The sequence below is a fragment of the Rhinatrema bivittatum genome, chromosome 2 (genome assembly GCF_901001135.1).
Source record: "Rhinatrema bivittatum chromosome 2, aRhiBiv1.1, whole genome shotgun sequence".
In the NCBI taxonomy this organism is placed as follows: Eukaryota; Metazoa; Chordata; class Amphibia; order Gymnophiona; family Rhinatrematidae; genus Rhinatrema; species Rhinatrema bivittatum.
This window is the reverse complement of record NC_042616.1, coordinates 760,745,732-760,759,669: the sequence shown is the minus strand read 5'-3', so window position 1 is coordinate 760,759,669 and position 13,938 is coordinate 760,745,732. Positions and strand designations below refer to the sequence as shown.

General features: G+C 45.0%; 1 protein-coding gene and 1 long non-coding RNA gene across 4 annotated transcripts in view; one reads left to right on the top strand and one right to left on the bottom strand.

Moving 5' to 3' along the window:
- Nucleotides 1-13,938, bottom strand: part of ZHX2 (zinc fingers and homeoboxes 2) — a 65,192-nt gene that overhangs the window by 43,130 nt on the left and 8,124 nt on the right. The gene's annotated exons all lie outside the window — the stretch shown is intronic.
- Nucleotides 9,926-13,938, top strand: part of LOC115085671 — a 103,898-nt gene continuing 99,885 nt past the window's right edge. The window contains exon 1 of the long non-coding RNA XR_003854927.1: nt 9,926-10,867. This is a non-coding gene — a long non-coding RNA (uncharacterized LOC115085671). The remainder of the gene's footprint in view (nt 10,868-13,938) is intronic.

The following is a 13,938-nucleotide window of genomic DNA, read 5'->3' as shown; positions in this document are numbered from 1 at the left end:
TCTTATGTGGCGGGGGGTGAGTGGAATCATGTATTGCTACTGCCATATAGCTGAGACCCGCCATTATGTCCCTGGTTGATAACTGATCTGGGTTCAAAAGACTGTACACTAGGGATCTGATTGTGTTTGCTCTTTCTTGGAGAGAATCTATCCAGACTAGTGAATTTTATTTTCTGGCAGAGAAGATTTCTCAAAATTCACCAGAAATCCTAATGATTAAAGCTGTTGTACTGATTTTTTCAGGGAGTTTCACACCTTCCAGGAAATTCACCACCACAAATCAGTAGTCCAGGTATGGGAAGACTGATGTCTTGTAGTCACAAATGCATTGCTACCACTAGGCATTTAAATACCTATGGTGCTGCAGTCAGGCTTAAGGGAAGCACTCTGTTCTCATGGTGGGAAGGGCTGAAGTACGGACGCAGTCACAGCCTGCATCTGCCAAGAAGGCAGTGGTTGGTTCCATAACTTCCCTGGAGCTTACCCCAGAGCCAACCTCATGGGAGAGAAGCAAACAAGAGCGAGTCAACAAGGAACAAAAAGCGATCTGCAAGGTCATTGCCACTGCGTCAAATGCTTAAGGATCTATCATGCGTAGCCTTCAAGGCTGCTGCTCCTTCCACAGGAATAGTGGTCCGCTTGGAGACTACACACACACACAAGTGTATCTAGCTGCGGAAAACATAAGCGCTCTCTTACCACTGGATCCAGAGGGTACAGGCCTTCCAGAACCTGACCCCCTTTGAAATTAGCCTCTGGGGCACCTTCCTCAAGATCAATCAATTCTTGAATGGCCTCCATCATGGGAAAAAAACAAGATGGGATTTCTTTTTGGCCCTTTAGCATTTCCAAGGTCTGGTAGAGCAGAGCTAGCAGCACAGCATAGTCCTATATGGTTCTAATCATGGAAGAATTTTACCATCCTCAAGAGTCAGAATTGGCATAATCCCTGCTATCCGGATCTCTATCCAGAAGTCCCGCTGCCATTCTAGGAGTACTCTGGTGCTTAACAGAAGGCCCAGGCAAGGTTCCTACCTGCGCTTCTGCTCTGGGAGCATTGGACAGGGTTGAAGACTGCGCCTGATGAAAGACTAACCCCTGAAAAAATGCTACCCAAACCAGGAGCCAACTAAAGCGTACTCACTGAGCTTCCATCCCCTACTGGGAAACCAGTTGGGGGAGGCACAAATTCAGGTGCCCTACCTGAGTCATTACCCAGACCTACATCCAGCTGGGAAGAATCAGGTTTAGTGAAATCAGAGAAAAATAAATTTGAGCCTCCAAGCAGCACCTGGCACAAGTTAGCAGGCACTCCTGGCTGAGATGCTCTAATATGATAGGCAGTTGAAAGAGAAAGGCACTTAGGCTTATGTAGAAGTGCCATTATGGCGCTGAGCAGCGGCCAGAGGCGTGCATCTAGCTTTTTTTTTTTTAATTAAATATATATTTCCAACCTAGGTGCCCAAAAAGTAGACGCCAAACACAGGCAACACACACCTAGGTGCCTAACTAAGTGTCCCGAACATAAGCGGCCTAAAACCTTAAGCACACAGTACAACTTGTATGCACAGGTAAGTGTGCGGCCACTACAGTGCCATGTAACTTGGACACAGACTATAAGGCCCAATTATGTCCCCAAAAACTAGGCGCACAACCTGGACACACAGCTAGATGCGCACACCGAACTGACAATCCTGTAGAGGGCAGCCTGAGATAGCACATAATGCTGTTCCGGCCTACCATGCAGTGTGCAGCGAAAAAGCCTCGCAGTAGAGCCTAGCCTAAAGAAGTTGCTCAACCCACCAAGCTGCCCATGTCCCGCAACCTCCCACGGAGCAGGTCAAATGTCGGAACGGTGCACCAAACACGGAGACCGGGGAAGCCCTAAGCAACAAAAACCTTTTAAGTCTCAGTATATAACTTTTTTTTTTTTAAATTACCAGAACTTGGCCTTACCTGGCTGAGTACAAAGACAGTTTCCGGCTGCGGGGGGGGAGGGGGGGGGGGGGAGGGAATGTGCAGTCACCTGCACGCCTGGCTTCCTGCACCCGCAGCCTTTCAGCTGCTTAAGCAGCTAAGTCCATGCCAGCTGAAAACCAGCTACTGGACCAAAGCACTCATCTAAGGGACAACGGAAATCACCTCAGGAATTCTCAACAGGGGGAGGGACCATTTGGTATCACCACAGGAGAGCAGGGCAAATTTATTTCTTTAATTCTCATTTCTCAAAATGAAGCAGTTCCCAGCAGGGAGATGCAAGTCCATCTGAAGGAGACTAAATACTGGCAGACTGTCACTGTAGGGGTGAATGTACTATGAAGTCAGTTTGCTCAGTCTCCATCTGCTGGTAGAGGTGCATAACCCACTCGTTCTGGATTCAGTTAACTGGACACTAAGAAAAGCTAATTTTATTTTTGCTTATCCATGGACTGGTTTGTTCTATCCTGAAATACTCAACCTAGTTCCCCTTTCTAAAGTTGTAGATACATAAACTTTTCCCCCCATTAATCTCAGGCTGCATTTCTTCTTATATTCTCATTCTCACTACCAGGTTTGAACTGTTACTCTCATTTCGCACTTGCTCATCATGGTGTGGGCTTTGTGAAAATTGAGCATTTAAACCAGTAGACTCCTATTTATGTAGCACAAGCTTTGCTGAAGCACAAGCCCTGAAAACAAAAGCACAAGGTCTTCATGTCCTCTAGTCTATCCCATTATGTCCCAAGCCATACATTGAGACTGGGGACGCAAAAACTGCAAATCACCTAGTGTCACCCACCATATTGACCAGAATCATACTAAGCAAAAGCCATTTTCAATTCAACAATACATATTTTGTAAAGATTATAGAGAAATTACATATCTGATAATTTTGTTTTCCTTAGTGTAGACAGATGGGCTCAGGACCAATGGGTTTATGCTCACCTCTCAACAGATGGAGGGTTTCAAAGCTGATGTCACCATAGATACATCCTGGCAGTGAGCTCAGCCCTTAAGTATTCTCTTCAAAAGCCACTGTGGATATACTATTGAAAAAACTTGTTGATTAAAAACAGATAACTGTACTCAGCCTACACTGAACCCCAGTAAGATTATAGATGCCCAGATCTAGGGACTGGATGACAACTTATCCAAAATCTCTTGGAATCGATATCCACTCCACAGGTGAATCCTTGGCACCGTTCTTTGGCAGCCATGGGCGGGATGCTGAATCCATCTGACTATACTAAGGAAAACAAAATTATCAGGTTAAGTAATTTCTTCATTTCCTAGCGTGTAGCCAGATGGGACTCAGGACCAATGGGATGTACAGATGCTACTCCCGATCGGGGTGGGAGGTTGCCTACGGTCCGGTTAACACTGCCCTTGCAAAGGCTGCGTCCTCCCGGGCCTCAGCGTCCAGGTGATAGAACCTGGAGAAGGTATGCAAGGAGGATCATGTCACTGCTCGGCAGATGTAGACTGGTGACAGCATTCTAGCTTCCGCCCATGAGACTACCTGAGCCCTAGTGGAATGAACTTTAACCTGAAGAGGTAATGGCTTTCCTGCCTCTACATAGGCTCCTGTGACCACCTCCTTAAACCAGCAAGCTATGGTAGCCCATGAAGCTGGTTCGCCCTGCTTCCTTCCACCATGAAGGACAAACAGATGGCTTGTCTTTTAGACCGGTTCTGAAACTTCCAGATATCGCACCAAAAGCCTGACATTCAAATGGCAGAGGCGGCGGAGTTCTTCCACATCCTTGTGCTTACCTAGGGATGGCAACAAAATGGACTACCTTGGGCAAGATGGATGGAACGGTACGAAGCTATAATGCTCCTGGAGTTATCTGGAGGAATTGTTCATGACAATACCTGTAAGTTCAGAAATGCAACATGCCGAGCATATAGCCACCAGGAATACCATTTTCAGGGTTAATAAATGCAAAGAAAGACTGCAGTGGCCAAACACTCCAATACTAGATTAAGATTCCACAAGGGAACCCGGACACTGTAGGAGTAGCTGGAGGTGCTTCACCCCTTTCAGAAAATTGGCTATGTCCGGATAAGTAGACAGGCGGGTTGCGTTCATCTTGCCCCTGAAACAGGAGAGCGCCGCTACCTGGACCTTCTGTCCTGCAAAAATTCCAGAATTACTGGGATTTTGACCGCCCAAGGGGAAACACCAAGTTCCTCGCACCAGGCCTCAAATACTCTCCAGACCCGCACATACGCGAGGGACATAGAGAACTTTTGCATGTGGAGTAAGGTGGCAATTACTGCCACCGAATATCCTCGCTTCATCAGGCGAGCCCTCTTAAGGACTAGACTGTAAGACAGAATAGAGTCAGATCCTTGTGAAGGACTGGTCGCTGTGCAGTTGGAGGCACAGGTGGGTATCTACCACAGATGCCTGGGCCAATCTGGAGCTACTAGGACTAATCCCCTGAGGTACTCAATTCTGTGAATGACTCCCTACCTAGGAAGGGCCATGGAAGGAAGGCGTATAGTAGCTCCTCTTCCGGCTTCAAACTCCTGACTGCATGCACAAGAGCTTCCATGCTGCTAGGGACCCAGAGTTCCCTTAATACAGCTTTGACTGGAGGGGAACAACTCCAGAAAGGGATGCAGGATCTATGTAGGAGATCAGTGAAATACTGTCTTCACAGAATACCTGTTAGAAATAAGCAACTGTGTACTGTGAAGAGGAATCGCTTCGCTGAGTCACAAGTGTGATTTCCTAGTTAAGAACCACCAACAAAAAAAAAAAAAAAAAAGGGGGGGGGGGGGGTGGCAAGACAACTAATGGGCAGGAAGTATTTTTTGTTGGACAAAATCTTTTTCTGATTTTTTTTTTTAAATGTTTAATAGCATGAAGAAGAGAGTCCAGACCTAATATCGTGCCAGGAGGCTATATTTAGATGGTAGTGGGATGTGAATGTGTAGAATCTTTGACTGACAATATACCGATTGCCCTCCTAGCATTAGGGCCTTTACATTCTCCTCTAAGATCCGGCCTGCACAGACATAACAGTGTAACAACAAGGAAATGGAATCTCTACAGGCTTTACTCCCACAGAAAGGCAAGATAGATGTTCCCAGCTCCTAAGCAGCAACTCCATAGAAAGGCAAGACAGACGTTCCCAGATCCTCAGCAGCAACTCCTTAAGGATCTCATGCATCGGGACCTCCGATGCATGAGATCCTTAAACTGGAGGATTTCCAGCATCTTGTGCCTGGCATCCTCCTCTATCAACAACTAAAAAGGGATGGCTTTGGCTACTGCCCGCACAAAACCTGCAAAGGTTAAGTCCTCTGGTAGAGACTTCCTTCATTTCTCTGGAGAAGGTGGCTCTGAGGGGAAACCCTCAGAGTCCTTGGAGGAGGAACCTGCACTGTCATTCCCTCAGGGATCATACAGAGCTTTATCCTCACTGTAGTCCACAGGGGATGGGGCCCTAGGTGCTCAGCCTTCATGCAGAGGCGTGGGCACCGGTAGCTGAATGAGGGAGGGGGGGCCTGCAGGTCTGTGTGTCCCTGCTGGCCTTGATGGAGCTTCCTTCTCGGAGGAACTGGCAATGAGCACCTTATCAGTTGGGGGAAGCATCGGTGATCCGCTGGGCATTGATGGCTTCCCGGGAACCGATGTTAGCTGGGTTGGTAATGCACCGATAAGCACACTGAGCCATTCCAGCAGCGGTTCCAGAACAGAAAGCAAACGCATCGGCAGTGTCTGTGCCACAGGCGAAATACCCTGCAGTGCTCATTCCACCGCCGGCTTGGCTCTCCGCTCCAACTCCTCCTCAAAAGTTGCCGATGCCACTGACTAGGAGGCAGGAGGGGTGGCCAGATCTTCCTTGAATCCCTGAGATGGATCGGCGACTGGCACCAGGACAAGTGAAGACAGTCGCAGACTCCCAGTATTGATGGAGGATTGGCACTCCTTGCCATGGGGTCAGCATGGCATGAGCCGGCGCCTCCCCGAGCCCGGCACTATGTATTGAAGGTGACTGGTACCAATGCTTCCTCTGCTTCCCCCGGTGCTGAAGTCTATGAAGACGAACCAGACATCCTCAAACTGGAAGAAACCAACAGGAGCCTGTCTCCAGCACCCCTATCTGCTAGCAGCATTGTGGGAACTGAAGGCCCTGCCAAGGTTGATGGTGCTGTGTCCATCGGTGCAGATGCTGACATCGATGGCTCAGACGTCCTCGACCCGAAGAGTTTCTCCATCTTACAGAGTTGAGCACAATGTCTCTTAAGTGTCATCTGAGAGCACATGCTGCAACTCCGGACAATGCCTCCAGCAGAGGGCATCTCATGAAGGTCCATGATGCACATGGTCCTCAGAGGCACTGGAAGCATCGAAGGAAACTAGATGAGACCATGATGAACAAAAGAAGGGAAATAAAATGAGAGCGTGACGGCAGGCAGTCAGAGCTGGCAGGCACCAAGGCACCACAGTGAATGGGGAAACTGAAGCGAAAATAAGCTTAGAATGCCGAAACACCTGACTGAGGAGCCTATTGGGAGGAACCAAGAAGGAACCAGCTTTGATGGAACCCGAAAAAACCCGTGAAGTTTTCCAAAGCAACTGTCTAAGGAAAAAGTCAAGAGTTCACTTAACCGCGAGGCGAAAGCTCCATGGAAAAAATACTGAAGAGGTACCTCGTGTGGAATAGGGCATGCTCAATGTGCCTAGTCAAAGTTCCAGAAACTTAGATATAAGTTTTCTGTGCCAGGCTCCATCCGATATCACCCATGTGAGGACTACCATCCTACTTGTCCTAGAACAGCGATGGCAAACTCCAGTCCTCGAGTGCTACAAACAGGCCAGGTTTTCAGGATATCCACTCATGCATATTCATTGTAGATATCCTGAAAACCTGGCCTGTTTGTGGCATTCGAGGATTGGAGTTCGCCATCACTGTCCTAGGAGAACAGTTTAAACCGTTAAAAGACAAGAAATAGAGGACTAAACAGCCCATTTTCCTAACAGAGAAAAGAAAATAGTGGCGTGCCCCAGGCATCTGTACAGAGAATGGTATTTAAATTCATAAATGATTGGAAAAGGGAGGAATGAATGAGGTGATCAAATCTGCAGATAAAATTATTTAAAGCAGCTGAAACAAGAGTTGTTTCCTTTTGTTGTGGTACATTTGCACTACTTTTGCTCCCACTGGATGAGGTACATTAAGGCATGTAGATCAAAGTAGTGGTTTGTATCATCTCATTTTTAATATTATGAATGTTTTTGTTTAACAAACATTGGATTATGAGGAACTGCAGGAGGAGACTGGGGAACTGGGCATCTAAAATGGCAAATGAAGTTTAATATAGACATAGGGGTCGATTTTAAAAAGTCCGCACATGTGTCCATGGTTCCCGGCACATGGACGCGGCCATAACATGTGTGCACATGCATGCCGGATTTTAAAATCCACGTACGCAGGCGGATTTCCTCTAATGCGCGCAACCAGGAAACATTAGAAAAAACGCGCACCGACGCAATAGGACCTTCCCCAGTTCCAATTAAGGAGCGGACTGGGAGGGAACTTCCCTACCTCTAACCCTATCCTTCCTCTCTTCTCCTCTCCATCTGCTACACTAATGCTACCTATCCACAATTTTTATTTTTATATTACTGCTCCTTGGGAGCAGAAGTAAACCCCATGTGCCAGTTGACACACACTTCCCTGGGATAGCAGCTAATGGTGCTGACCCGGCCTGCCCAACGCAGACCCCACCCCCTTGGCCCGCCCAGACTCCAACCCTTTCTTTAGGCCCAGCACTTCTGAGCATATCTGTGGTAACGCGTGTAGCTGGACCCTTTAGAAAAAGGGCACGGCGCGCACAGGGCCAGACAACGTGCGGGCCTGTTAGAATTCGGCCGATAGGGAAAAATAATCCTACCTATAGGAACAGGATGCTGGATTCTATAGGAGTTACCACCCAAGGAAAGGATCTTGCAGTTATTGTGGACAGAACGTTGGAATCCTCAGCTCAGTGTGCAGTAGCGGTCAAAAAAAGCAAATGTTAACCATTATTCGGAAAGGAATGGAGGCTAAAAACAAAGAAAATCATAATGCCTCTATCTATCCATGGTGTAACAGCATCTTAAGTACTGTGTAAATTCTGGTTGCCACATCTCAAAAAAGATATAGAAGAACGACAAATAGTGCAGAGAGCAGCACCAAATAACGGATGAACAGGTCCCTATGAGGATTTAAACAGTACGGCGTCAGCTTCGAAGAGACGCAGAGGGGACACGAAAGACTGAGGTTTATAAAATCATGTGTGGCACAGGTACTCAGAGGACACTAAGACAGACTAGGGGACACTCCAAGAAACAGGTAGCAGATTTTTAAAGACTAGAGAAAGTATTTTTTTCACTCAATGCACAATTGAGCTGTGGAATTTGTTCCAGAAATGATTGTCCAGGCATCTAGCACAGCTAGGTTTAAAAAGGGTTTTAAACAAGTTCCTGGACAAAAAAAAAAAAAATCCATAAACCATTAGCCAGGTAAACTTAGGAAAGCCATTGCTCACTGAGCAACAACGAATGGATCTACTCTTTCAGATCTGCCAAGTACCTGAAACATGGATTGGGCACTGCTGGAGCCAGGGATGTTTGGGCTCAATGGATCTTTGGTTTGAATCAGCACAGCATATCTTATGTGTTTGGTGATATTACATAAAGATCCCAGTTTTTTGCAATTCTGTGAACTTTAAATTTGCACAAACTATTTACTGGGGCAGCCTAGTGGTTTAGAGCAGTGGGCTATGAACCAGGAGACCAGGGTTCAAGTCCTGCTTGTAGCTCCTTGTGACCTTGGGCAAGTCACTTTACCCTCCACTGCCTCAGGTACAAACTTAGATTGTAAGCCCTCTGGGGAAAGGGAAATACCTACAGTACCTGAATGTAATCCACTTTGAAGCACTGAAAAAAGTGCAAAATGCGGAATATAAATCTAAATAAATCTAAATCTAATTTTGTATAAAATGTACATTAAATTGTGAAAGAAAATGACTTTAAATGATTCAAAGATAAATGGGTCTGCAGAAGCAAACAGCACATTCTTAAGTCACTGTCACACATGGGTTTACCATTCATTTCAACAAACTAATTCTTATTGAGTTGCAAATATGCTCATCTTCTGCAAAAGTTTAAGAATGTGAACTCTTGCCACACTTATGATCCTAGATACTCCTGAGGCGTGGATTGCTGGAATACTATTAGGAATATGCACCAGAGAAGTTAGCCATCAAAAGAACTAGAGAATATAGGGGCCCCTGGTTTTCTACTTAGTTACTGGTTAAACGGAAGGAATTAAGAAAGGCTGAAGGTAGGTGGTGTAAGAAAGATTTGAAAAAAAAAATGAAATTCTGAAAGAGTATAGAGCATTACCGGTGGTGAAGAAAATGTTTTATACTGATATATTTAGCAGAGCTATAAACAAGCCTTTGAAATTGTTTGCGATTGTGAAAGATTTGATATGGCCAGCAAAAGAAGTGAAACTTGTGGGAGTTAGACCAAAAAGATGAACTGATCAAACATGGTCAGGAAAAGCAGGGAAGATAAGAACACAGGTGGAGAACAAAAAGAATGGAGTGATCAGTAACAGCTATGTTACAGTGGAGGTCAATGCTAGGTGGAGTTCTTTTGTTTTATTAAGTGAAACTGGTTTGCAGAATATTTTTGCAGTCATTCGGAAAACCTTTAATCAAGACCCTTGTCCTTTATTGCTCATTTCTAATAAGCTTTCTTTTTTTGAACAGCGTATGATAGATATTTTGAATCTTTCATTGAGAACAGGGGTACTGCCAATTAATTTCCGGTTATAAAAACAGACGCCGAGTTTACCGTGTCGGTCTTCATAACTCGGTCTGCAGAGTTATTTTATTATTTTTACTTTAAAAAAGTACAGAGGAGGGTGAGAGAGAGGAGAGCAGACGAAAGCGACGCTGTTTGAGTGCTTACCATCCTGCCGTGCCTGATTGACTTCTCAGGCCAGCTGTTTCGCTCCGAGACGTCGCTTGTGGAGGGGGCGGACCCGGCAGACCCGGAAGCGGCAATAAAATCCGCCGTGCTGCTCTCCTGTTTGAGGGTGAGAGAGAGGAGAGCAGACGAAAGCGACGCTGTTTGAGTGCTTACCATCCTGCCGTGCCTGATTGACTTCTCAGGCCAGCTGTTTCGCTCCGAGACGTCGCTTGTGGAGGGGGCGGACCCGGCAGACCCGGAAGCGGCAATAAAATCCGCCGTGCTGCTCTCCTGTTTGAGGGTGAGAGAGAGGAGAGCAGACGAAAGCGACGCTGTTTGAGTGCTTACCATCCTGCCGTGCCTGATTGACTTCTCAGGCCAGCTGTTTCGCTCCGAGACGTCGCTTGTGGAGGGGGCGGACCCGGCAGACCCGGAAGCGGCAATAAAATCCGCCGTGCTGCTCTCCTGTTTGAGGGTGAGAGAGAGGAGAGCAGACGAAAGCGACGCTGTTTGAGTGCTTACCATCCTGCCGTGCCTGATTGACTTCTCAGGCCAGCTGTTTCGCTCCGAGACGTCGCTTGTGGAGGGGGCGGACCCGGCAGACCCGGAAGCGGCAATAAAATCCGCCGTGCTGCTCTCCTGTTTGAGGGTGAGAGAGAGGAGAGCAGACGAAAGCGACGCTGTTTGAGTGCTTACCATCCTGCCGTGCCTGATTGACTTCTCAGGCCAGCTGTTTCGCTCCGAGACGTCGCTTGTGGAGGGGGCGGACCCGGCAGACCCGGAAGCGGCAATAAAATCCGACGTGCTGCGGCGCGAAGCAAAGCCGGCGCGTCGCTTAAGCCGCGCGCGCTCAAGGGGCGCGCTTTCAACTACGAACTTTGCCGGACTTCGCCGGAATCGCCCAAAGTAAGATCATTTAATTCTCCTCTCTCTCGGGGTCATCTATTCCAAGTAAATTGCATTAGTGCAGTTGGTTATTATCCTGAGCAGGTTTATTGTTTTTTCTTCTAAATGCCTCCTAAACGAAAAGGCAGAGTGAGAGTTTTTCCTTCTCTCCCCATGCCATCTTTGTTGCAACAGGAAATAACCAGCTTCATGGCTTCTCCTATCCCAATAGTAGGAGAGACCAGGGACTTTGGTGTGCCAGGGGGTCAGGGAGGGCCCCCTGTGCCTACAGAGGAGGCCTCTCTTAGCCCCAACATCGGGCTACCGCCAGTGCAAAGGGAAAAGGGAACAGCGCCTGTAATGACTGTCGAGAACCTAGAACATCCAGGACCAAGTGTGGGGAATGTTCATTCCCACACTAATAGTCCCAATGGGAAAAACGACAACTTAACTCCCCCCCTAAATGTAGTAGGGGGAAAGGAAAGTTTGTCCTTGCCAACCCCAGAGAGGGTGGGAACAACTAATGTGCCAAATGACCAGTCTTCAGGCATATTATCCCGACCTGCACTAGTGACGCTAGAAATGTTATGGGATTTGATGGCAGGCATGTCATGTAACATCAAGGATTTGGAAAAAAAAATGGATTTGTTAAATGGGAAAAATGAACAAGATCATCTTGAGACTCAAAAGCAAATAAAAGATACAAGTGAAAGAGTAAAGCTGTTGGAAGATCAGGGAAAAAAGACATTGGAATTTAATGTTGCTGTGGCAAAAGACAGGGCTACTATTGATAGAAGATTAGAAATGTTGGAAAATAACACTAAAAGATTTAACCTGAGAATCTTAAACTTCCCTAGAATTGTAGGGGAAGAATCAATAATATCCCTAAAGAAATTTTTCATCGACCAATTAGGATTTACCCCTGACAGGTCTCCTACTGTTAACAGTTGTTATTTTCTCCCCGTAAGAACTGGCTTGCCCAGAAATGAGAATTTTCAAGGAGATCTAACCAATTTTTTGGAAGACTCCACTGCCAATGTAATAAATTGGGGAACTTTGTTAGTTACCTTTTATGCCACCACAGATATAAATACAATTATGAAAAAATACTTTAGTAAGTATCCAATTACCTATTACGATAAAACAATAAAAATTTTCCCTGATTTGGCTCCCCAGACCCAACAGAGGCGCAAAGCTTTCTTGGGGTTTCGGCAAGAAATTATTTCGCTAGGTTATTCTTATACATTACGGTATCCGTGTAAATGCATAATACAGAAACAAGAAAATACATATATATTCTTTGTTCCGGATCAATTAAAGAATTTTGTGGAACAAGCTAGAGTGCCGACCTCTACCCCAATTTCTAGTTAACTAAGGCAATAAAGAAAGAAAAGATATAGGGAATGCAATAGTTTGAATGATTTGTTTTTCTTGATATGCTCCCTTTTTTCTAGGAATAATCCTCCAATATGATTGATAACTAAATGTAGTGGTTTAATTTGTTTTTTATTTCTTTTTGTTATTATCTGCTCTTCCTCAAGTAGGATATAAGGGTTAAAGTATTTTATCACTATTCATTGCTATTACTACAACTATGTAAATTTACACATGTAATGAATTATATAGTGAAAACTGATAAATAAAGATTAAAAAAAAAAAAAAAAAGTACAGAAAAGCAGTTTTTTCTGCTGTACTTTTCAATCCGCTCAGCTATTAACGCCTGCTCCAGGCAGGCGTTAATATAGGAGCGATATATGGGCATCTGAGACACACATTTATCTTTTTGCATTCGGAGTGACTGAGTAATAGACTCATTCACATGAATTTGCATATGATGAGCGCTCACTCCGGCAATGCGCGTTAAATAGGCGTTAATCCCCTATTGCATTAGGGGGTGGATTAGTGCCTATTTATCTCGCAGACTGCGGGTTATACAGTGCACTCGGCTTATACAGTGCACTCGGCTGAGCACATTGTATTGCATTGGCCCCATACGTTATTGCCTTGCAAAAATGTAGATAATTATTGACCAATTTCGAATTTGCTATCTTTAGCTAAAATTTTGGAAAAATGGGTTTTGAATCAACTGGAGGACTTTGTTAGGGAACAATATGGTTTTAGAAAGGCTTGTGGCACAGAAACACGATTTCTCTACTTGATATTTATTTTTTTTTTTTTCAAACATATTTTATTGAGGGTTGCCAAAAACAGTTATATATGAAAAACACAAACCAACAATACAATCCTCAAATCAATTTTTACATTATCGATAGGTTCCCCTCATAGTATCAATACAGGAGAAAACACTGTCCATAATATTGGAGAACATTAACAATGAGTCTCTACTTGATATTTATTGCGCTCAATGGAGTCAAAGAAATTGAGCAATTTAGTCCAATTGGACTTAGCCTGAGCCTTTGATACAATCTGTCATGCTAAATTATTGGCAAGGCTTCAGGACTATGGGGTGACTGCAATGGTTTCACACAAATTTTAGGAAACAGAAGGTATGTTTAAGTCCTCAGGGCTCAAGCCTTTCCCCCTGTTTAATATTTTAAGCCCTTTGGGCAGAATTATATCAAATATGGGATTAGTGTATACACAGACAATTTGCAGGTATTTATCCCAAGTGAAACTCCTGGGGAAGTGCAGGCGGCTAGGCTTCAAAGTTGTTTAGCTACTATCATCGAGTGGAATTTGGATAATGATCTGCTGTTAAATGGATAAAAGACCACTATTTTATGGGTGGGTAATAAATTGTTACCTTCATCCTGCATTCAGAATTAAAGGGCTGAGTTGAGTATCTATGGAAATAAGGAATATGGGAGTCACTTTGGATTCCTGTTTAACTTTTACATCACAGATGTCTAAGATAGCAAAGTTGGCCTTTTTTAGGTTGAAATTCATAACACTTAAATATTTTGACCACTGTGGACTTCAGAGTGAATGTTCAAGCATTGGTGTTAACTTATCGATTACTGCAATGCATTGTATTGTGGCTTGCCAGCCAAATTAAGGGTTTTGCAGATGGTGCAACTTACCATGGGGAACTTCAGTCAAGCTTTTTTGAAAAGATTTCACTGGTTGCCAAT